This window comes from Anthonomus grandis, chromosome 4 (assembly GCF_022605725.1).
Source record: "Anthonomus grandis grandis chromosome 4, icAntGran1.3, whole genome shotgun sequence".
In the NCBI taxonomy this organism is placed as follows: domain Eukaryota; kingdom Metazoa; phylum Arthropoda; class Insecta; order Coleoptera; family Curculionidae; genus Anthonomus; species Anthonomus grandis.
Window position 1 is genome coordinate 23,815,169 of NC_065549.1, and position 23,633 is coordinate 23,838,801.

A 23,633-nucleotide genomic window follows, 5' to 3' on the forward strand; every position below is an offset into this window, starting at 1 on the left:
GAGGTGGTACGATTCTTAGCACAGTGCTTGCGCATCTCCCATATTCTCAATCAACGATATAACCTAATTCGCCCCTGGTAAAATAAACAAGGTAAATTTGTCTTAAGGAATCCGTTTTAAGAGGTCCTTAGTAGTATTGATTACGTAAAATTTTTATTAAATTATAGCAAGTACTTCAAAAGTTATTCAAGAAAAACCGATTTCCAGTGGCGTCCTTAAAGGGTCGTATCTTCGTAGGGAGGACCTATAGGAAAATTTTTTACAGGAAAGCTCCATATTTTTTCTTACTAAATCTAAGAGATTTCCTACATTTTCCGGGACACTCTGTACATAGTGAACCTCATCTTTGTAGCTTAAAATCAATTATTTGCAAATTATATTGCAAGATGCTAAAAGCCGAATTTGCTCGAAATGAAGAACAGAGATCTTTATTAAAAAAAAAAGTTTTAATTTTGCTTTCAAAATATAACTAAATAAATATAGAAAAATTATAGACTAAAACTTGATGTGTTGACCAGTTTGCGATTATATAAAAATTTTTCAAATCTCCAGAACAAATATTAATTATTTACGATGTACGTACATTTACTGGGCGAGAATTCATGGATCGCGAAAAAGTTTTATTTAGCTGTTTTTGCATTTTTTAATACATGTTTAAATTGGACTTTTGTTTCACAAAATAAACTCAGAGAGCTTTTAAAACGTGAACTAGTAAATATCAGTGGAAAAATGTTTTTCATGAAAGACTATAATATGTTATTTTTAATCGGGAATTATTATTTTTTCCTATATAGTAATAAAATAATATTACTTTCCAGAAATTCGATCTCGTCTAAAACGTATTGCAACCGTTATTAGTTATACAAGATAGAAACATTATTTTTCGTTATCATAATTAAGTCTGGTTGGTTTGACTTCTTTTAGACTGAAGCAAAGAGATTATTATATCATATTATTGTAAAATGACCAGCTGGGTGGAAAAAAACCACCAGATGTAGGCCGCACTACAGTCCCTAGAGAGAACCGATAAGGAATAAGGACGACAGTCTTTACCTGCTCGGTGAACCGAAAACACATCTACGGGTCGGGCAATATTTGAAACTGACTAGTCTTTAAATGACAGCTTATTTTCTATTCGGTAGTTTGGACATTTTAGCCTATCGTTTATAGAGCAGCGGTGAGATTGGCCTATGTGCCTAGTACTTTTACGGATATTTGTGTTGTGTAAAAATGCAATTGGATTACATTGAAATTGGATAGTAGTTGTGAATGGTTAAACCCAAAAGCTGTAAGAGTAGCATATCAAATTTAAGACATTTAAATGTATAAATATTGATATTAAGTATTGGCCAATACGCACGATAAAATAAAAAAAAACTCTTGTTAAAATACGAAAAAAAAAACCACATCTGTTTTCGTTCTTTACGAACGTTACGGATACCTCAGGGTAAAAATAAGAAGGGTCGAGTTTTATGACTGTATGTGTATCTAAACAGGGGAATTAAAGTGTTTATCTACGGATTTAGTTTTGGCTGAAATATTTTTGTTTTAATATTTTAACGTATTTTAACTAAGGGATATTTGTAGTTAAAAACATTTATTGATATACGTTAATAATAATTAAGTGTGAGTAAAATGGGTAGTCGTAGATCTAAGTCTTCAAGTTCCAGCTCTAGTTCAAGCTCAGATGACTATAAAAGACTATAAAAGGAACACTTGTAGAAAAGATAACAGACGAATAAAAACACAAACAAAATCAAAAAGATTGACACCACCACCACGTGAAAATTCGACTAAAATTATAAGAGTAGTGTCTTCTCCTAGTGAGGCGTCTACTTCAAATGCTGACTCCAGAATTAAAAGGCTTGAGGATTTAGTTGAAAAATTAATTGAGAGCAACTCAAATAGAAATATGCCATCTTCTTCAAGGACTATGGCCAGAGCAGAATGTATTCCAGAATATTCTCCCGGAAATCCGAATTTAAGTTGTGCTAAATGGATTGAAAAAATAGAGCACCTTGATTTGGCAAATCAGTGGGATGACCATGTAATTATTTTCAATATGCAGAGTCGATGGACCGGATTGGCTAGGAAATAGTACGATAATTTATCAAGTTATGCTTACACTTGGGATGAGTGGAAAACGCTTTTAAATAAAAGTTTTCCTGAACTCCGAGATTTTGGGTCTCTTTTGGAACGACTTGTACTTCGAATTAAAATACCATCAGAAAGTTGGGAGCAGTATTATTTTGCAAAAATGGATCTCTTAAACGCATGTGAAATTCCAGGTAAAAAGGCCGTATCCTGTTTCATTCATGGTATTTCGGATCCCACAATACAGGCAGGTGCACGTGCGATGTAATAAACGTACGATGTAATAAAATCCATAGCCAAAAATACAGTTCGAGAGGCTTAAAACGCTTCCACAAAGGATCGGAATTTCCAATAAAGAAATTTAAAGGGTCTCAAATACAGAGTGAGTTTAAACCAGTTGCAAAATGTTATAACTGTAAGGGCAAAGGACATTTTGCAAATTCATGCATAAAACCCAAAATGGAATGCGGAATTTGCAAGCGTTTAGGTCATTTAGCCAAGGATTGCCGTAGGAAGCCATTGAAGAGTCAAGTGGTAGAATCGGTAGTTCCAGAGGCCGATTGTAATAAAAACTATTATTTTGATGGTTACATTAACGGAAAATGTATTAAAACATTCATAGATTCAGAATGTGGAGCTGTTTTAATAAGAAAAACAGATGCAGACAAACTAGATCTACGATATACCCCGAGTTCAATGACCATATCAGGGTATGGTGGTGCAATTATGAATGTAATACGTGAAACAAAAGTGTCGGTGAAAATCGATTTGGCCGAAGGAAATATTGACGCCTTGATTGTGCCAGATACTTCCCAAGACGTACCCGTTGTGATTGGCCAGACTTTCCTTAACCAACCTGGATTTCTTACGATAGTGTCTGGGGAAAAAGTTAGGATTGTGCCAGCTAATATGGACTTGCAAAAAGTTCTTGGTCTCCCTGCTAGGAAGATACCTTTATGGGCCAAGAACGAAACAGTGATTCCTGCGCAAAGTATTGCTCTGCTGTCACATCCCGTGGTGCCATCTACAATAATGTGTATATTCGAGGTGGCTTAAGACCAGTACCAGGACAAGAGCACTATGTAAATGAATGTGTAACAAAGGGGTTACGTGACTGTGGAAAATCTGTCAGAAAAAGATCTCCTGGTAAGTACAAAAACCACTATTGCTCGATGTGTTTATAGTTTTGAAGACAAAAGTATTCACAAAGTAATTCATTTGTTTTAAGTGTAAAGCCACATACTTCAAGAGTTTTTTCTGACAAAGATTTAACTTTTAATCCAAATCTAACAAAAAGTGAAACAAAAAAATTGGTTGATTTGATTAATGAATTTAAAACTTGTTTTTACGAATGTGATAATCGTTTGGGGAAAACTGATGTCTTAAAAATGTCCATTCATTTGACCGATGAAAATCCTGTAGTGTATAGACCATACCGCTTATCTTACAATTAACGAAAAATTGTAAGAGGTATTGTAGAAAATTTAATTACTGATGAAATAGTGCGGAAATCTGATTCCCCATATTCGAGCCCAATCCTTTTTGTGAAAAAGAAAAACGGTAAAATGCGCATGTGCGTAGATTACCGAGCATTAAATGCAAAAACTGTTAAGGATAAATCTCCATTGCCCCGTGTGGATGATTTTATGGAACATCTAAAGGACTGTAAGTAGAACAAGTCTGGATCTTGCCAGTGGCTATTATCAAATACCAATGGAAGAATCATCGATTCCAAAAACTGCATTTACGACTCCAGATGGTCACTATGAGTTTATGAGGGTGCCGTTTGGGCTATGTAATGCACCGGCAATATTTCGAAGAACGGTCAATAAAGTTTTAGGGAATCTACGATATGGCAAGGCTCTAGCGTATATGGATGACGTATTACTTCCTTCCAAAGATTTTCAAATAGGTATCAATAACTTAACAGACGTTCTGATAAATTTGCAAGACGCTGGGCTCACTTTACGTCTACCCAAATATTGTTTTTTTATGGAAAAAGTTGAATATCTTGGACATGAAATATGTCAAGGTGGTGTTTAACCAGGAATTAAGAAAACTAAAGCTGCACGCTTCTTTCCAACTCCGACCGATCTTTATTCTGTAAGGCAGTTCTTAGGGTTATCTATCAAGCTAGTTCCGAAAATATATTAAGGACTTTGCTATGATCGCAAGACCTTTGACTTTACTCACAAAAAAAGATGCTAACTTTTCTTGGGGACTTGAACAACGTAGAGCTTTCGATTCCCTTAAAGCGAAGCTAGTTTCTAGGCCCCTACTGTCTTTATACGATCCCTTACTAAAGACCGAGGTACACACGGATGCTTCAAAATGGGGCATAGCAGGAATTTTGATGCAGCAGCAACAAGGTAATTCTATTAAGCCAGTCCTTTACTATTGTCGACAAACCAGTAAACAGGAACAAAATAATGTACCACTCATATGAGTAAGAAACAATGGCCGTTGTCGACTCATTAAAACATTTTCGAATATATCTAATTGGAGTAGAGTTTAAAGTTGTGACAGATTACAATGCCATCAGGTCATCGTTAAGTAAGAGGGATTTAATCCCAAGAATTGGCAGATAGTGATTAAGTATCCAAGAATTTACGTTTACCGTTGAATATAGTCCCGGGACAAAAATGAGACATGCAGATGCTTTGAGTAGAAATCCAGTCGAATCTATGTGTTCAACTTCAGCAAATATTAATGTTTCAGCAGTAAACGTTAACGATAGCGATTGGCTATTACATGCACAGTTGACCGACGAACGATGTAAATTTATATTTGACGTGCTTAATAGAACACCAAATGATAAGGAAGACCAGAATATTCATAAGAATTATTGTATTAAAAACAATCGAATTTACAAAATAACTTTAAAAGGAGAAAAATGGTTTGTTCCTAAAGCTGCAAGAAGACAAATACTTCTACATTTTCATGACGGTAATGAACATTTAGCGGAAAAAAAAACGCTATTAGCTCGGGCCAAACTTTATTGGTTTCCTGGCGTAAGGCGATATGTAAAAAAGTTTATTTTTTGTTGTTTACCTGGTTTGTATAACAAACAACCTGGAGGTAAACAAGCTGGATTTCTTCATCCAATAGAAAAAATCCAGGAACCATTTGATACCCTTCATATCGACCATTTGGGGCCATTTGTAAAATCAAAAAAGAAAAATATGTATTTAATTGTTCTAATTGAAGCATTTACCAAGTTTGTCTTCATGAAAGCAGTTCCTTCAACTAAAGTGCGCCCACTTATAAATTTTGTTGGTAGTGTTTTAGAAAATTTTGGCGTGCCAAGAAGAATTATAACCGATCGAGGTTCTTGTTTCACGAGCAAAGAATTTAACGGTTTTTGTAAAGAGCTTAATATAAAGCATATTCTAAATGCAACAGCAACACCAAGCGCCCTTGGTCAAGTCGAACGGTATAATCGCACTATACTATCTTGTCTCGCAGCATCCACGACTGATGAAGAAAGATGGGATGAGATGGTATCTAAAGTTCGTTGGAGCTTGAATTCGATGACGAATTCAACCACAACAAGATCGCTGTTTTTGAAGGTGGTAGACAATGGTACAGTGAAAACATCTTGTCGAACTTGCATTGACTTATTTACTTACCAACCGAAACGTCGTGTTACATTAAATAAATAAGACAATGCAAGTTCTTTCGTTTCTTACAAGATGTTTTCAACAAAATCGCCATATGAATTGCTTTTTGGATATTCTCCGAGAGGAGTGGCCAATTCTTTTCTGGCTAATGAAGTATCCTTAGAGTCCACGCATGATAATAAGTTAACGAAAACTCGAGAAAAGGTAAAAATCGCTATTACCGACAAACAAAAGAAATGTAAAGAAAAATATAATGCACGACGCTGTGCAGGAAAGAAGTATAATGTTGATCAACAAGTATTAGTACGTACCAATATAATGGCTAATGAAGGCAAAAGTCGTAAATTGCTTCCAAAATATAGCGGACCGTATAAAATAGTAAAAATCTTAGACCACGATCGTTATGTGGTTGAAGATGTAAAAGGTTCTTCTTGTTCGCAGAGGAGGTACAAGGGAATCGTATCCCCTGACAAAAATTAAGGCCTATAACGTTGAAGTTAGTTCGGACTCGAATACCGAACTTGATTACAATAACGAATAGTTTGTCATCATCAGGTAAAGGTATTGTTTTTATAAAAAAAAAGAGGGATCCCTTAGTATCAAAGTCATTATCCAAGAGTATAGTTGCAAATTCATTAATTTACATGTTACATTTGGAAAATGACCTGATGTACTTATTGCAAGTTGTATAAGAATATTAAATATTTTGTTTGTCAAATATTTTTAAAAGATTCTAATAGGTTAGATCGAAGATACCAGTTCCTGGGAAGCTGCTGCCAAATATTAATATTTAGTTGAATTTATTGCCTAGACAAATTGTTTTTTTTTGCGACATCTAATTTAAAAAAAAAAGCCCTTGTAAAATTTATAATGTGAGAAATTTTTTGATTACAGGATATTCCGACTTTCACGAGGACGTGGAGCTAGGTAGCGCAGCCGACTGTAAAATGACCAGTTTTTATGATGACATTATGGCTTATGTTATAATATCATCATAAAAATATGACTAATGTTTTAATTTAATTTATCAATAACTTAAGATAAGTGATACTTATTAGCAGCTTTGCTGACATTATTTCATCGAAAGTTCACATTATATTAATCCAAAAATATACTCAGTTATATAGAAACCAAAGCTGTCAATAAAATTCCTAATATATGCAAAAATATAAATATGAAATCAAAAATAAAATTCTAAAATTTTGTTAAAAGGGCTATGCATTTTTGATGGTATTAAAAAAGTTTTCGAGTTTATTTATACAAGAAAACCTATTTTATGACGCTGCTATTCTGATCTAATAACAAACAATTTTTATTAATTAATATATATTTACCCAAACTTAAATATATGAAACAAAAGTTTACTGAAACAAAACATAATATTGGGTTGCTAATAAATACATCAATACCTAACAAGCAATATCAAACTCGTGTTTAACAAGCAGCGCACAATATAGGCAGAGACGGCTGCTAAGTTTAAATAAACGTGGAGAATAGACGCTGGATCAGCTTCATAACTAATCCATTAGAGCTGGCAGCTGACGACGTCAAGCGACGCGAAGGAACTTGAGCTTGAGCTAAGGATACAATGCCTTCACTTTGTTAAAGCTGTAGAGATAACGATAATAATAATTATGCTCTCCCAGTGACAAACGAGCCTCTTAGAATTTAATTTTTTTTAACCGGATAAGCTTTATTTTACCTACTCTATTACAAAAATTTGTTTTGTAAATTATTTTAGAACCTTAAATCGATTATGACGATCCACGAATTCGGAAAATTTATAAGCGTTATAATGGTTAGCGTTTTTTAATTCCTGTAAATATTCTACTAGCAGTTTGTTTTATATCGCATTTGCTACAATTCCAAATTTGTTTTATCCTTGATTGGTTTAAGTTACTTTGATAGTTTAGATATCAAAAAAAATCGGGTTTAAATCAAGTCAATCCTAATAATAACAAAGTGCATTTTTGGTTCATTTTTTAAAATTCTTTGAAGATATAGCTAATATAAGTTTTAAATATTCGATACTCAATTCTGAATGCTTTATTTAGAGGGAATCCATTTAATAGAAATATTTTTTTAACTTTAAGAAAGTTATCGACAACCAATTTAAATAAAAATGTATTATTTTTTCTCTAATAACTTAATAATAAAACTCGACTACCAACTCAAAAATTTAATAAGTTTAAATATATTTATTAATGAATATTTAATAAACTTTAAACCAAACTTTTTGAATCTTGATTTCGACTATTATTACTCATAAAGTTATAGGGCTTTCAGTGACCGATTGTAAGAAGGTGAGTGTATTTTAGAAAAGAATAAGTTTAACCATTATTATATTAAATAAACTTTTGCATCTTAGGTTGTTTATCAATGTTCACAACGGCACGGGGTTTTTGGTAATATATCGCAACTCGCACCTAATCACCTATTTAAGTTTATAACTATTATGTCTCGACCTATATTAGTAAAAGCAAAGAGGGTTAAACCCAAAATAAACTGCTTTAAATAATAACTAAGTCTTGGTGTGCTGAACGTCGAATGCATGTAAATCTATCCTAAACCTTTCTGTCTGATAAAATAGACATCTTACGTATACTGTAATAATCTGTTTTGATCAGTCACGTATCTTATTTCGTTACGTCTAAGGAAAGAATATATTCGTAAGTGAGTTTATGATGCTGCATTATGTCTCGATAATACTGAGACTTCATTATATCATTGCCTTAACCCTAAGGTTCATTTAGAGTTATGTAAATTACAGTGAACGGCAAAAATATGGAACAAATTTAATAAAAAATGAATGAGGGCGTGTTTAAAAAAACGCTCGCATATGTCGATTAAAATTTTTGGTAGCGCATTTTCTTCAACCAAAATTTTGTATACAGTATCTCTCATGTAGCTGTGGTCAATACCAACTTTCTTATTTTTAAGAGGAACACCCTTTAAAAAGATTACATTTTTAGATTCTACACAATACGTATTTGATTATTATATTCTATATTATAATACGATTTTACAATAATTATGTATTATTACCATTTGAATTTAAAACAAGTAAATTATAAACATTTTGATGTATCATATGCGATCCTATTATTTAAGCGTTTCTAAGATACGCGGTTTTGAAAATTGCTGTTTTTGTGAATTTAAAAGCCTCTAAAACTTATTGGAAGGATTTGGGTTGCTTCCAAATCCTCAACACCGTGCGGGTATACACGATTTGGTTTCAACGGATGCGTTTCTACCGCATGGGATATACACACTGCGTTGAACGCGGATATGCACTAACAAAAATTGCAAAATTTAATTCCTTCGAGACTTTCATCAAGAGGTAATATCTTCATTGTTAAGTATTATTAATGTGGTCTTAAAGTAGAAGATCTTTTGCGAGAGTCAATATAACGTAAACATTAAAGCCATCTATATTTTAAAAGTGGTGTAGAAAAAAAAAAGACAAATTTTATACAAATATTTGGCAGTATAACGATAAAATTTTCAATTTTTACAGAACATCTAAAAAATCATTTGGCGAAATTATATGGTATTGTATGGCTATGTTAAAATAAGATATTTAATGTAATCATTTAGGTAAAAATGCCTAAAAATGCGCGTTAAAACCGGAACTATCCCGCCGCGTCGTCCGTCGTCCGTTGCTACCGCAGCATCTGCGTTTCTCTTCCTATCACGCGGTGCCAACGCATCGTGTATTGCCTCCTATTTAAACCTGTATGTTGTCGTACCAATGCGGTACCGCAGCGCTTCTACCGCATCCGTTGAAACCGGATTTAGTACTAGTAGCAGCTTGCTGCGGTAGCAACGGACGACGAATGACGGGATGGTCCTAGCTAACACACATACTTAAATGTATCGCGATATATGTACGTTCCGGTTGTAAAGCGCGTTTTCTGGCATTATTATATCTTGTTTTAACATAGTTTATAATTCGCCAAATGATTTTTTAGACATTCTGTAATAATTGAAAAACTTATCATTATACTGCCGAATATTTATATAAAATTTGTAGAGTTCTTTTGACAGGATGATGGATGATGATGGATGCCTTCAATGGTTATGTTATATTGGCTTTCGCAAAAGATCTTCTGCTTTAAGATTACAAATAATTCTAAGCAATTAAGACATTATCTCTCTATGAAAGTCTCGAAGCAATTAAATTTTGAATTTTTTTTTAGTGCATATCCGTTTTCAACCCAGTATGCATCGCGTATATCTCATGCGGTAGAAATGCTGCGATACCGCATTGGTACGATAACATATAGGTTTTAATTAGGTTTAAAAATAAGGCTACAAAGGACCAGCTGACTAATTTCACTCGGAATGAAAACAAAACACGAAAGGTACTTCGAGTAAAAAATGTGTTAGCGGGACCAAGTGTCCCCAATAAAAATTAAATTTTATCTAAGCAAAACGGGCGATAGACCACTAAAAAGTTTACTGGCGGTTCAAAAGAGCTCGTCGGGAACATAAAAAACGGCGAGGATTTATTTAAAACTTCCTCTATAATATTTATTGTCCTGTTATATTTATTTTATGTGTAAATGGTTCATGTGTGTATGTTTGGTTGCTTCCAAACAAACAAAATTAATTACCATTGAGCAAAGGTGAGCGTAAAGGATATAATTTGTTGATCGGGTGTACAAATTCTCCAACTTTAATTTTAATTTTCACCACATGAACCCTTCCAACAGGGCTTTTAATAAAAATTTGTGAAATTCTAGCTCTTGGCCAGTATAGATGTGAAGCGTTATCTTCTTTCAATAAAACTTAAATCATTTTCTTCTAAGTTGTCTTTTTTTTTTAATCATTTAGGGCTGTTCTGTAGCCTGCATAAGTAGTCCTTTGGCCACTTTTTCCAAAACAGTTGCATATATTGCAATTTGAGTATACTTTTGCAATTGAGAGAGTCTATTTTCGGGATAATAGTTGTGCTTTTAAATGCAACTTCCCACAAGCCTTTTCAGTGTGGGGCTCTGGTTGGGATAAATTTCCAGCAAGTTTCGTTTTGAAATAAATAAGTTTTAATTTCGTTAGTGACAATCATGGAGCTCTTTTAATTTATTTTTAGCACCTAGGAAGTTTATGTCATTTTGTGTGTAAATTATTAAGGGGTTACCATGCACCTTTTATTATTGGGGCTTTACGCAAACGGAAAGATTTTTTCTGGAATGAGCCACCAAAATCAATTCCTGTTTTTAGGGCTTAGATACATGTTAAAAATCAATATTTAGCTAGATTTGCCATAAATTGGCAAAGATGACTAGAGGAAAAACACGCATAAGTGACGCATTGCCTTATTATCTTTTTAGTTTCTTTAAGTCCACCCAAGGGCCAAAATCGGAGTCTAAAATTAGACAAGATATTCTAAGTACCACCGTGTCCTAAACTAACGTGTTCATGTTTTAACATAAATAACTGTGGGACTATAAGGGAGTATAAGTAACGAGTCTTTTTGTTCAAAACTTATGTTGGCATTTTCTAATTTACTTCAAACTCTTAGAAAATTGTTTTCATGTAAAAAGGGTTTAAATGGACTGATGTTTTTATCTGAAACACAATAAATATGTTAATAACTCTAAGATTTCTTTAGAAAAATACTGACTTTGCAAATTTTTAACAATTAAGTTTTCAGTTTTTTATAATTCGCTCAGTGATAAAGAGCCTTTAAATGTTTGTTTCATATTTTTTGCGATTTTAATATTATGTAAGAATCTTCTTTTTAGAGGAGGTTTTTTTCTCAAGGAGATCCAAAATTTTAAATGGGTTATCCAAAGTATAGAAAATCACACCTGGATCGTGTAGGAAATGTAGATCGGAGTACCATAGACTAGAATCCAGAATATCTTGGGTAAAAATACCTCTTTATAAAATGCCAACAGCGATTTCACTTGATTTTATGTGTTTTCAATTAAAATTCGAAGTCAAATTCTGTATTTGGGCAACTCTATTTGAACCGAACACAGACTATATACTTGGCTCTTTTCTACACCAACATAAGGCAATTTCTGAATTTAATCAAAGGTTTACTGACTCAATAAATATTTTTTGTTTAAAAATTCGGGAAACCAGTTCTGCTAAGCGCAGCATAGCATACAGTTCGAGCCTTGGAATTGTTTTTGATTTTATGGGAGTTACCTTGGACTTTGAGGATATCAGGAAAAAAGCACAGTCCTCACAATTTGTGCGGATATCTATGCAAGCACCATAAGCTAGCGAAGAAGCGTTTGCGAAACTTTTTTTTATTGGTTTATATGAGAACAAATATCTGGGGATATTTAAATTGCGAATTAATTTAAGATGCTCTAAAAATTCGTGCCAATCTTTGAGAATATATTTATCAGATATTTTTAGATATTTCCACAGCTTTTGCATGAACATTTTACTTTTAACTATAATTGGGTAACCAAACTAAGAGGGTCAAAACATTGGGCAGAGTAAAATAAAACATTTTTTTTTGTAGGGAACTCACATGGGGCTATTTCAGAAATTGAGATTTTTAAACAGTCATCAGATGATTGCTATTTTAGAACGAGTATTTTGCTAGAGAATTTATGAAGATTTAGATCATATTCTAGAGACGAGCTTTTTTAAAATTTTGCGAATTTCAATTAAACTTATGAAATGTAAAACCTGCACTATTTAGCAAAGGGGTTTAATTTGGTATATAAATTAAATAAATCTTCAATTTTATTATATCCTCCAATAATATCATGCATATAACATTGTTTTTGCAATGCATTGGCAGCTAGAGGATATTTCTCTATACATTTTTTTAGCGCTATATCTTTCAAAATACGAGTTTCAATAAATAGGGTAAAATTTATACCATACATCACAGTTTTTAACTCTATACATTTTAAATCTTCATAAGGGTTTTTTCTCTAGAATATAGTTTTGAAGATAGTTATGTGCTGGGTTAGTTTAATTATTCTGTACATTTTCGTAATGTCAGAGCTTAGAATGTACTTAAAATGCGAAATCTACACAAAATATCAAATGTGCTGGTTGGACTTTATAGCCCTTTAGTATTATATTATCTAACGCGAATCCCGATAAAGTTTTTGCTGACGCGTCAAAGATTACGCGTAGTTTTGTTATGATAGCGGTCCCGAATAACACAAAATCCAATAAAAAAAAATTCAAGGTATCAAAGGTGGGGGTATATCAAGTTCAGGTAAATTCAAATTTGAGTGAAAATTATTACTACTTACAGTATTAACAAGCGGGGTGAATAAATCTTTTTTTTTGGGACATTTTAAGATTTAGATATAAGTGAAAACCTTTGACAGACATTTATAATATAGTCGGGTCGTTTTACCCTAAAACATAATGGATTATCTCGGGGTATAAGGTATAAGTGGACCGGTTAAACAATGAATTCCTTATCGCCGTATTATTTACTATTTATAGTGAGTACCGGGCTGGACGACTATTACCAGCGGTTTAAAAACATTTTTGGTTTCTAATGTAATATTGGCTATTATTTTAAAGGGTACTAATATTTTTTTTTAATGAAATGCTTTTTTATTCTTAAATAATTTGTTTCAATATTATTATTTATTATATAAGATAGGCAATATGAACAAAGAAGAACTGGACAAACCAAATAAAATAATCCGCCGGCATCCAAAAAGTCTGGACCTACTCCGAACAATTAAGAGCAAAATTAGAACCGTTATTTATAACATGTATAAAAGTAAACAATACGTAACGATGGCTGCCGTAGTACAAATAATAAAGGACAAAGAACTTTGCGACATTAGTTTAACTAGTTTGGCAAAAGTTCTAAAGAATTCGGGATTTCGTTACAAAAAGACGAATAATCAGACACTACTGTATAAACTTTCACATCTAGTGACAAAAAGATGGAATTTTTTGAGAAAATATCTAAAAAATTAAAATTCGGAACATCTCAAACAATTTGTGTCTCTAGATGAAACTTGGATTTTTGCCAAGGGGAACTCATCAAAATCATCATGGCAAGATGGTAGCACGCAATGCTTTCCAAGCAGCAGTTCTAGTTCTGGACAAAGGTATGTCGTGTTACATGCAGGAAATTATGAGGGCTATATCTCCGACGCTAGTTTAATTTTCTCTTCGACGAGAAAAAAAAACAACTACCACGGAAATATGGGTGCCGATATTTTTGAACATTGGTTTCAAGTAAAACTCTTCAAGCGGTTGGAAAATTCTTCTTAATTCTTTTATAGTCTTGGACAATGCCTCATACCATTCCAAATTAGAAGATAAATTTCCCACTAGCACTAGGAAGAAAGAGGAAATAAAAACGAGGCTAGAGCAAAAAAATATAACTCATGACGAAATATTTTTAAAAGCTGATTTGCTGCAGAGATGTTAAACGTACAGATATAATAAGTACGTGATCGATGAGATGACTCTTAAATATGGGCATGAAGTCCTGCGATTACCGCCTTACAACTCTCAATATAATCTAATTAAGTTGATTTGAGGCATTGCAAAAAACTATTATGATAAGCACGCTTCCAAAACAACCGATGAAGCCAGTGTCCTTAATTTATGGAAAAAAGATTTTTATCAAATAAAGCAAGAAACATGCAGAAAATATATAAATCATACAGAAAAAATTATACCTGAAAATTTTCAAACGGAGCAAGTGATAAACGAGGTACGACTCCTAATTATACTCCATGACGACTATTCAAGTAGTAATGAATCTAATTATTCCGACACTGACATAACTTCAAAATCAGACTAAACTTAATTTAATCTATTTAATGTTAGACTAAACTTCCTTTAATGTTATAATTTTTTAATGTTTATATTTTTGCTCCTCTGTTTATATTTTTTAACGTTTTTCTAAATAAAATAAGTCGTTTTTAGCCTATTTTTTAAAATTATTTAATTAAAATTATATTAAAATTATTTTAATATTATTGTAACACTTATTTTCTAAATCTTCACAATTTTTGTCATCTTTTCCGTCTGATTCCTCAATTTCATCTTGGGCGTTTGACCACACTAGTCCAAAATTAGCAAAAGAAATTAATGCAAATCAACAATTCGTAGAAAAATATACAGTCTCTGGGCGAGTTTAGGGCTTACCTGCATAACTAATTGGAACAAACTCACCAAATTTGGTTTTCTTGGGCTGCAATAGATCCACAATCCATACAAAGTCTGGGCTTTACAGGGCAAAATCTCACCAATTCACATCTGCAATCTGGTCATCAATTCTGCTTTACAAGATCAATCATGGGCTCAATCCGATATAATTTAGAGCCTAATCTGGCTCGATGGATCATAAAATGGGGTTTGGGTTGCTTCCAAATCCGCAATACTTGAGGGCTTTCTTTTTTTTTAAGGCTACGAAGGATCAGCTGACTAATTTTACTCGGCATCAAAACAAAACACGAAAGGTACTTAAAAACAGTTTAATCCAATCCACGATATGTATTATTAATTATAAATTAAAGAGCGTTACACAAAATAACAAATAACTAGAGCTACTTATGAAAAACATTTTGTACGTATTAAAAAGTGCGAGCATGCGAAAAATGGGTTAGGGGGAACGAGTGTCCTCTAAAAAAATTAAATTTCATGTAAACAAAGCGGGCGATTGATCGGGGCGGGACAAAGGAGCTTGTCAAAAACATAAAAAACGGCGAAGATTTATTTAAAACGCATCCCCTATATTATTTAATATCCTAATATATTTATTTTAGGTATGGATGGTTTGTGTCTTTAATATGTATACTTTGTTGCAAATGGTTTTGCAACACTTATTCTACTGAAAATAGAAAAAAAACGGATTTCACTTTTCTATGCTTACTTTTTAGTTTGTTTGTTCTGAAAACAAACAAAACATGATACATATCAAAAACTATAGAACAAATGCACTTAAAATTGTTTAAGTATCTAATAAAAAACAAGCATTACTAAAGGTATAAAAGGTATATTGTCATGGTAACCAAATTGTCAAATATGATTGCATTGTTTCATTGCATATTTGAAGTAAATATGGTTCCTTTAAATGAAACTTTTATTGAATATGGAACTAAACAATGAACTCAAGAAGAAGTCTGTAATTTATTTAATGTAAAATATCCGAAAAGGCCAATTACAAGAAGTAGAGTAAGTAAAATTGAAATAAAATTTCAAGAAACAGGGACAGTGAAAAATCCTATACAGCCAGGTCGTCCAAAAATTAAGGAAAATACAAGATGAATATTTTTTTAGAAGTGGAAGATAATGCCCATATTTTGTTTTGTGAAGTAGCCTCTTAAATAAAATTAAAATTAAATAAACTTTGCGTGTATTGAAGAAAGAAAAGTATTAGTTATACAAACTTAGATTACTGCATGAGATAAACGATGATGATCCTGATTGCAGACTAGAATTGTCTGAAAATTTGGTGGAAATGTGTAACTTTAATTGAACTTTCTTTTCGATCAAATTCTTACCGGAAACCGATATTTAGAATTTCTTTAAAATTACCTAATTACAAGTCTTGCATTTTCTTTTCCAAATTCAAATCACCTTATTTTAACTATGCCAAATAAATCTATTTGGTTACAACAGGATGGTACCCCATCCCATTTTGCTCGTCAGGTACGCGAATATTTGAATGCGGTATTTCCCACAGAGATAATTTTTCCCAATTCGGACAGTGGATTGGTAGGAGGGGTTCTAGGGAATGGCCTGCAAGATCCCCAGATCTCACACCCCTGGATTTCTTTATTTGGGGGCATTGCAAATCGAAAGTTTATAAAGAGAAGCCGCGCAATTTAAATGATCAAAAATTTAAAATTAGATATAAAATTAGTCAAATTAATAAAAATACTCTTAGAAATGTTTTGGGTGAGTCTTTAAATAAACTAGCATTTTGCTAAGAAGTGAAAGCATTTTGAATACTTTTGAACACAACACTAATAAAATTATTAAAATATTTAATACGTTAAGTTTTATTTATAATTTTACGTACTTTAATTTTTTTTTTACATGTTTTATATTTTTTATGTTTTCAGAAAAAAGGAATTCAAAATTACGAATAGAAAAATGAAATTCGTTTTTTTCTATTTTTAGTAGAATAAATTTTAGAGGCTTTTAAATTCATAAAAACAGCAATTTTTAGAACTGCGTATGTTAGAAATAGTTAAATAAAAGTATGGCATATAATACATCAAAATGTTTATAATTTTGAAAAATAAAATCACATACAGGATGCTCTATTTAAAATAAAAAAGTTGGTATTGACCTCGGCTATATAAGTATACAAATATTTTGTTGAAAAGAATGCGCAATCAAAATTATTATAATTATATAATCGATAATATAATATAATAAATAATTATAATCGACGTGTGCGAGCGTTGTTTCGAACACACCCTCGTTTATTTTTTATTGAATATTGTTACGGATTTTCCGTGGGTTCAGTAAATAAGTACACTTGAACACTAATGTAGCGATTATTTAGCGTACACAAATCACGACTATAAACTTAAACTTAACATTGAATCAGGTTCCTATAAATACCGAATAAGATTCTTCTACTAATTTCTAGAATTTTAACAGAATGTTCTTTAAGTACAAATGTAAAGGAATATAAATCGATAAAAATAATCCGGCCAACACAGAGCCGTAGCAAGATAACTTTGTAACAAAATACGTTTTAATTTAAATTTTCAAAAACTTCGTTATAAGAAGTTACGCGTATATTAGTATATCAATAGTTTCTTAAGAAAAGCTATATCAATTTATATAACAGGTTTTTGATGATATTTAATTATGTAATGTTAAAAAGTTGAAGCTAGAAATTCTTTAAATTAATAGGAGTTCTATCTTTATAATTTTATTTAAGAAGTACAATAGAAAATAGTTTTAAGCAATTTTAAATAAAAATTAAATATTATGTAGATATAATAATTTTGTCTAGGAATTTATCAACTAGGATAAAAGAGAAAATTGGAAGAATTGCGTATAATTTTTAGTTATTATGAGTTCACATGGTCTTTTTAATAAAACGATTTAGATTAATACTGAATTACTCCCATTTGTGCTCAAATTAGTGAACATTAATAATAATTTCAAGCAATAAGCAAAACCACATACATATATTATGATTGAGATCATATTATTATTGATTTATACTTTATGGCTCTCATTACTAAAATATTAGTTTCATTTTAGTAGATTGTATTTTGATTTAATGAATCATAGCTCAAAAAAAAAACAGCTGATCCAGAAACAAAAATTAATCATGATTTTAAATATTTCATACCAGGTGACACAGAAAAAAGGGTTAGAAAAAAACACTTAATAACTTTCTTACTTTTTATGATAAACAAATGGAATTTGGTAAATGAACGAAGAGGAAGCATTATAATGACACGCTTGCTTATTTTTTTTAACTGACATAACACATCATATTTTGTCAAACGTCATATTACTATTTAAAAATAAAATAACAAATTTCTCTTTTACTAAATACTACATATTTTATTTAATATTTACCTAACATTACATAGGTACACAGAAGCGGTAAACAAACAAAAAAATATGAGGTTTTTAAATTATCTTATTATAAGCTTTTTAAAGAAAAGTACATATTTGAAAGTACATATGCGCGGGAATATAGCGTACGCCATATCAACTTTTTCTTCATTGGTAAACATTTCAAATATTAGCAAATATATTTAAATAACAAATAATAATTGCGCTTAACAAGATGTCATGTATTATGTCAATTGTAAAATAAATAAAGAACGAGTCAAACGCAGCCTATTCAAATCAAAGCCTTCGATGCTATTTTTTATTAATTAAATGCGTTTATTTATGTGATTTTTTTTCTTATTATGGACTTATTTATCAACCGATTTAAAAAATAATTATATCAAATTATTGGGAAAAAGAAACCGCATTTCAAAAGTGGTTATTTCCAATAATGTGCCATTTAAAAAAATTAATTAAATGCCAAAATTAATAGTTTGGACATTTTAAATAGGCGTGTAAACGTTTTAAGTCATAAAATGCAATAAAAACTATTTTTCCGTGATTACTTGATTAAAAACTAAAACTTCCAACGCATTCATAGCACCCTATTTTAACAATAATTTTTTTTTTTCTATGAGTATAAAACAAAATATACACATTAAAATAAATAAATAACAAAATATAAATAAATAAACACAAATAGATAAAATAATTATTAATAAAATTTCGAGTAAAAACTGTTGACTTACCTAATATAAAAAATTTAGAGGTGTTCGTAAAACTTATGACTACCAGCCTCCATTGTACATACATATACAGATAACAATAACCAGGTACATTAATAACATTAACACAAAACAAGAAACATCAATAAAATTGTATATACATAAGGCAATCTGAGATCTTTTTTAAAACAGAAATTATGAAATACTATACGCAGACAATAAGAGACGGAGACGACTAAGGTCCCATATTCTCAAACAATTTGGGTCTTATCAATACAAATTCATTCGAAATTCCAAAATTACCGGGTACCGTTGTTAAGTACTTTGCCTTTATACTTATTTAAAACAAAATTATATTGTGCACCTAGATTATTGTTGAAAATTAACCTCAGCATCCAATTTATTTATATTTATGTTTATTTAATTTTAATTTGTGTTTTATAATGTACAAATGGTAGTTGGTACAACAAATTTAAAGGTACAATAGTTGTGGAATAATTTATTATTATTTATATTTTTTCTCTTTTTTTTGGTTCGTTGTGTTTTTTTTTGTGTCTTTGCTAACTCTATGTATTTATTAAAGAAAGAAAAGAACGGGAAAAAGAATGAAACGAACTTATTTTTAATAAAAGCAATAGAGGAAATTTATCTGTTTTTAGCCTTGATAAAGATGAAAAATATATATCGTCGAAACGTTGGCTATTTAAAAACTTAAGGTTTGATTTGCTGCCCCTAATCCCGCTACCCACATTTTCACCATAATATCTAATTGAGGGACACTACACTATGCAATATTCTAATACATTAATTCTAGATTAATGCAAAATACAATAGTAAACGAGCTATTAAGATGACCTATAGTATATACCTTTAGAATGTTCATTTATACTAAATTTATTAAATTATTAGAAAATAATTCAAACCATGATTCTGTTGGGAAACACTTAGTTAATGACATTTAAATTTGCTATTATAATAAAACATAATAAACTAGCCGAAACTAGCGCATCCGCCCGCGTGGTAGTATATGGTTGGAAGTTAACATCTTTAAATAAAATTTATATATTTACTATTACTACAAAAGATATGCTAAAAAAATTTAATCACCGACTTGCTAGTTAAAGAAATGGAATAAACGTGTCCTATTTATTTATATACAGGGTGTTAATTAAGTACGAGGCCAAACTTCAGGAGATTCTATGAGTAATTATAAGCTAAAAAGTTTACATAAACTTAGGTCCAGAAATGCTTCATTACATTGCATTCATTCAAGATACAGGGTGTCAAACTTTTTTAAAAATCGGTTTTTCCTAAACATTAAAAACATAATAAGCTTTCAGTCAATTTTGTTCAAATTAAAAAAAATCCTATTATTAGATCTGCCCTTAAACTATTATTAAAAAAAAAATTAATAATAAATATCACCAGACTTATAATAGTTGCTGAAAATATCCTTCTTCAACCCCAATACAAACTTTAGCTCGTCTTTACATTGATTGCCGAACTTGTTGAAATATTTCTGGCGTATCCGTTGGGTTAATTTTTCTTCAGTGTTGACTGGAGTTCTGTAAACGAGGGATTTTAAATGCCCCCAAAGAAAAAAATGTAACGGTTTTAAATCCGGTGACCTGGGTGGCCATGACTGTGGACCTGCGCGCCCGATCCAGTTTTCTCCAAAAGTTGCATCCAAAAATTAACGAGATACTATGCTGAAGTGAAGTGGATGGGGCTTGCATGAGCCACATTGCTCCTCTTACTTCCAGCGGGATATTTTTTAATAGTGCAGGTAATATAAATTCCAAAAATTACGGATATTCTTGACATTTAATCTCGGGAGTAAAAAATTAGGTACATTAATCATCTATAATACAAACCCAAGCATTCACGGAAAACTTTTGCTGAAAATTAACTTCTGTAATCGCATGGGGATTTTCTTCTGCAAAATGCATATCGGCCATTTCTGTATTTGTAAATTGAACCATTTTCCAATATTAGTAATTTTACTAGCTTACTTCCCTTCGAAACACTTCAAATAATTGCAATCGTTAAATACGCACTGTTTTGAGTATGTTATGTCAAAGTCAGATTTGTTTGAAAAGCAATTGTTTTTCCTTCCATGGCACTCTTATTTTTTGTTACTTTTAAAACATTGCTGTTATAAATTATTACCTTATGTGATTATTTTATGCAAATTTTTCATATCGAAATTAGTTTTAATATGTGCAAAAACATTTAAGCCACGACTTCCTTCTAAATTTCATTGCTTAATTAGTTAAATTAGTTTGGGGGTTCTAATATTTTATTATGTTATTTTCCCAGGGACATGCAATAAAGTGCTTTTCATTTTTTATTTTTTATTTTGCAAACGAAGAGAGATATTATGTAAGAAACTCAGAAAACAAAAAAGTTTTATTTTTAGATGCTTAATTTGAGACAAATAAAAACAAAAAAGTCTGTAGCGAATAATTTTTTTTTTCAAAAATATTGGTTAGGGTGTATTTTGGGATAGCAGTGGACATAATAATTTATTAATCTAATTGGGGCTAAATTAGCCTCTTACTGTCCTTAATATGACTATTAAATTTGAACAAAATAAACTGAAAGCTTATTAAGATATTTAGAAAAAAGCGATTTTTAAAAAAAGTTTGACACCCCGCATCTTGAAAATGAAGCATTTCTGGACATATGCTTATGGAACTTACTAACTTAATTACCTCCTGGAGTTTGGCCATGTACTGAAATAATACCCTGAAGTATTACGGACAGAATATATTATATCCTTAACTTGTTATAAAACCTTTAAAATCTCTTTTGCTAAGTACCTAATACCTGAATTGCATCATTACGGGTCTTAAACTATTACAATGTTATACTCTTTGGGCGTCAAATTGTATCTAGTATACCAGAGTGTAATAAATTACTTAACTTTTTTAATATAATTTTTTAGGCTTGCTTTTTAAAAATATGCATATGCTAATGTGTATGTACTGTGTAATGATAATGTTCTGTACTTTTGTGCACTCTAAAATTGAGTATGCTTGTATAGGATTTTCATAATTGTACCACCTAATTCATATCCATGACTTCAATCAAATTTAGCATCGATCTTTTGAGTATATTTTGCACATTTAACAAATTCACAAAAAGTTTAAAATTAGTGGTCAACAGCAGGAATATGATGAATTTGTATTTTTGAAACATCAATGTGAGTACTTAAGAGAGTTGTGCTATTAATAATATATTAATAAGGTGGAAATGAATCCCGTTAGCAATCCGAGGTACTTCTGGTCATATATTCGAAATAAAAGAACTGGTTTTAGCCTTCCCTCCAGAATGACACACAATAACAGGATTAGTATGAATATCTCGGATACTGCAGATATGTTTGCAGAATACTTTTCATCCCTCTATTCGGATGAGGAAGTCAATGACATACCATCTTTTGATTTTGATAAATCAATTTGTCTGAGCAATTTAACTCTGTCAACGTAGGATGTTTATGAGGTTATTACTTCCTCTAAGAATAAGCTTTGCTCTGGACCAGATGGGATTCCGGCATTCTTCCTAAAGAAATGTGTTTGTATTCTTACAAAACCAATACTGTTTATTTTTAACAAATCTCTAGGTACTGGTTCTTATCCCACTCTCTGAAAGAGAAGTTTTCTAAAACCCATTTTTAAATCTGGTAGTAAAAATGAAATTTCCAATTATCGGGCTGTGTGTAACCAATCTGAGTTGACAAAGCTGCTTGACTGCCTGGTCAGTCATAGGATTGCCTGGAGTTTTAAATCTTTATTTAATCCTGAGCAATTTGGATCTATGAAAGGCAGATCTACTGATGCTAATTTGATGCTGTATGTCAACTGCTTCTACCGCAGCTTGGAGAAGGGACTTCAGGTTGACTCAATATATACCGATTTTTCCAAGGCTTTTGATAGAGTTAACCATGGGGTACTCTTGTAGAAGCTTAGGGCTTTAGGTATTGTGGGGCCTCTTCTTCAGTGGATCTCGAGATTCATCAGAGGTAGAACCCAGATTGTTAATCTTGGAGGTACATGTTCCTCTGAAATTTTGGTGCCCTCCGGGGTGCCACAGGGCTGTCACTCAGGCCCTGTTTTGTTTTGCCTTTTTTTGATTGATTTAGTTTGGAAAATTATCGTGTGCTAATGTTTGCTGATGATGTGAAGCTATTTAGGCCTATCACATTCCTTTCCGATGCTGTGCTTCTGCAAAAAGACCTTAATTTGTTCTTTGATTGGTGCCACTTGAATAGAATGGCCCTTAATATCAATAAGTGCCATAAGATTACTTTTTCTAAGCAAAGAAACCCTATTGCTTTTCTTTATAAAATAAATAATGTAGCAATTGGTGTTAAAACAGAGGTTTCTGACTTGGGAATATTTATTGACTCCAGGTTGTCTTTTAAAAGTCACATCAATCAGGTGACTGGTAGGGCAATGAAAATGCTGGGTTTTATCCAACGGTCTACATCTGATTTGTCTTTGTTTACTTTTAGATTACTTTATTGCTCTCTTGTTAGGCCCATGTTGGAGTATGGCTCAATTGTGTGGTCCCCGTCATATAACTGCTACATTGAGCAGATTGAAAAAACTCAAAATAAATTTTTAAGGGTGGCTGCTTTTAAATGTGGTTACAGGAGACAGGAGTATTACTATCAGTGGGTCAGGGATAGCCTGAA

The 23,633-nt window shown here is 31.6% G+C and overlaps 1 protein-coding gene and 1 long non-coding RNA gene across 2 annotated transcripts in view; both read right to left on the bottom strand.

The window, feature by feature from the left end:
• LOC126735642 (uncharacterized) overlaps window positions 1-19,143 on the bottom strand; it is a 58,023-nt gene extending 38,880 nt beyond the window's left edge. The window contains exon 1 of the long non-coding RNA XR_007660485.1: window positions 18,959-19,143. This is a non-coding gene — a long non-coding RNA (uncharacterized LOC126735642). The remainder of the gene's footprint in view (window positions 1-18,958) is intronic.
• The window catches only part of LOC126735622 (nephrin-like), a 1,136,035-nt gene that overhangs the window by 184,186 nt on the left and 928,216 nt on the right, over window positions 1-23,633 (bottom strand). The window lies entirely within an intron of this gene.